We start from the raw sequence: 2,731 nt of genomic DNA, 5'->3' as shown, positions 1-2,731 counted from the left end.
TAAGGGCGGCAACCCAGCACTTCATCACCGAATCCTCCGTGATCAGCTTCCATTCTCGGGTCCGCTCCATGGAACTGGATGAGACCTGCTCACATTTCTTCGAACAAATGTCTCCCGGGGGGAGGGGGGGGGAGTTCTGTGATTCACAGCCTTATGGAAGAGGAAATACTAGGTAGCATCCTCACAGACAGACCTACTGAGGATCTGTTGGTCCTTCTATAACGGTCTGTATGACCGAAAGGCCACAGAGTGCACAGCCTCCCGAACGTCCTATCATCTATCACGCAGGGGTTAGACAACAGCAAGCGGGAGAGGCTGGACCAGCCACTGACACTGGAAAAGATCCATCCGGCTGAGTTGTGCTCGGCTCTGTTGGACTGGATGGGCCCAGACCTGCTGATGTGTACAATGCTATGCTGCTAGCTGGCAGAATGTTGGAATCCATAAGGAAAAGCATCATATCGTCATCTACAAGCAGAATGGGAAAGGGATGACATCAAGTATTGGATACATTTTGCTCTTTAATTTAGACTACAAAAACGTGCCCCATGCCATCGCCAACAGAGTCAAGTCTGTTCCGGGACGGGTGATCCACCCAGACCAAACCTGCGCTGTACCTGGCAGGAAGATCTTTGACAGATTCGTGCTGCTGAGGGACACTATCACCTCCATCCAGGACTGGAGGATGGGGGGGGGGGGAGGGGGGAAGGTGGACGCCTACCTGGTCAGCTTGGAAGAGGGAAAGCCTTTGACAGGATATCACACACATACTTGATGAATGGACTCTCCAAAATGGGATTTGGGGAGGGAGTCATCAATGGATCCAACTGCTCTACACAGATATCAGTAGTGCAGTCAATTCAATGGGTGGGAGGCAGCTAGCTTTCCCATCAAGTCTGGAGTCAGGCAAGGTAGCTCACTCTCCCCTGTCTTGTCTGTGTGCTTCAGAGAACACTTTGCAGAATCCACCAGGAAGGAAAAGAGCACAAGAGGACTGACACTGCCGGGTAGTGGAGGGACCCAAATGAACCCCTCCCTGTGCATGAACCATCTTCTACTCAGATCTGAGGTCAGTTCGCAGATCGATCAGCATCCTCGCCTAGTTTGAGTTGGTATCGGGGCCTGGGTTAACTGCACGAAGAACGAGGCCCTGTTCTTCGGTAACTGGCTCAACCGATCCAGTGTCCTCTTCACCATCAGGTCTGATTATGTGAAGATGCTGGAGACCTGGTTTGGATGGGTCGAGGTCTGTAACAAGATTTGGCTGGAGCGGACTGAGATGGTAAAACATAAACTGAGACTTTGAGGTTGGCGTTCTATGTGGATAACTGAAAACAACCTGGTCATCAGGTGTGAGGTGCTCTCAGGGCTGCTGTACCTGGTGCAGCTGTGACCCACGTCCCGCTCCTCCAGCTTGGGAATCACCCGAACCGTCTTCAGGTTAATCTGGTGATCCAAGATGGAGCGGGTCAGATGGATTACAGCGCACAAGTTCCTGGACAACGGGAGCGAAAACGTCCCAATGTCGTCCTCACTCTGGTAATCACCTTTGTGCATGGCTGCACCAGGCTGTGTGTGGAAACTAAATACGTGCTCACCAAGTACCACTACTTATCGAGGTTCCGTTTGTCACCGATTTTCCGAAAAATGGGTCTGGCGCATTGCCGCACATCGCCCTGTCAGCTGGATAGTGCCACATACCTGTTCTCCATTGAAAAATTAGTCCACAGCAACACCTTTGACCACAAGGCCATTAGGCAGTGGTCAGCACGGAACTTCCCACAGACACTGCAGGAGGAGGACTCAATGGACATGGTGAGGTGGTGTCCCTAACAGACTGTTCAAACCTTCTGGCAGAACTCCTCATCGCAGGCCTCACCAATCGGCCTAACCAACAGGGACCAGGACGCTGAGAGGGTCAGATCATTTCTACCTGCCCAGAACATTATCCTCACAACCCGCTGCCCGCGGGACAACTGTAGTGGGGAAGAGACAGTAACCCCACTCTCTCCGGACTGTGGGTTTGTAAAAAGGGTCTGGCGGAACATGAAAGGCCCCGTGTCGCTGCGTGATGAGGACTCTCTGATCTGCGGCTGTTCCCGGGGACACACACGGAGACAAACATCAAGCGCTGCTGACAGATCATCAGCTCGGCGGAAGACGCTCTTTGGTCATCCGGAAACTTGTTGGTATCCCAGCACATCGAGATTTCCGAGGAAGGATTCTGACAACAGGCACATTCCAGGCTGCGGGAGTACGTGCCGAGGGTCGCAGTGAAGCTCGGTGCGGCCATCGCGAGGGCTCGGTGCGGAAGGACCACGTTGTAGGGTTCTTCTCCTACTGGAGAGGGAGGGGTCAGGTGGGGGAAGCCCCTCAATGATTGTAGTATTTAATATAAAACCGCAAAGTGTCACATGAATGGTAACAGTTCCAGAACAGTCTGGGAAACATTGATCATGTCTCTACGGAATGGAAAGGCATGGAGTGGTTTGTCCTTGTAAATGATTTTATTATGAATAAATTATCTTCTGTTAATAACAAAAATAAGCGGGAGACCGGGCCCCACAACACTCAGCCCCCACCCATCATGGAAGGAGCCGATGCTGTAGAAGCCCCCTGTTGAACAGTGTGAGGCTGGGCGGCAATTGGGGAAGCCGGCTCTCTGGAGATGAAGGGGTTCACAGGACAGGCCGAGGGAAACGATTTCCACGCGTGGGCTTGAGTTCACGGC

Source organism: Hemitrygon akajei, chromosome 2 (genome assembly GCF_048418815.1).
Source record: "Hemitrygon akajei chromosome 2, sHemAka1.3, whole genome shotgun sequence".
NCBI classification, from domain to species: domain Eukaryota; kingdom Metazoa; phylum Chordata; class Chondrichthyes; order Myliobatiformes; family Dasyatidae; genus Hemitrygon; species Hemitrygon akajei.
This window is presented reverse-complemented; position numbering follows the sequence as displayed.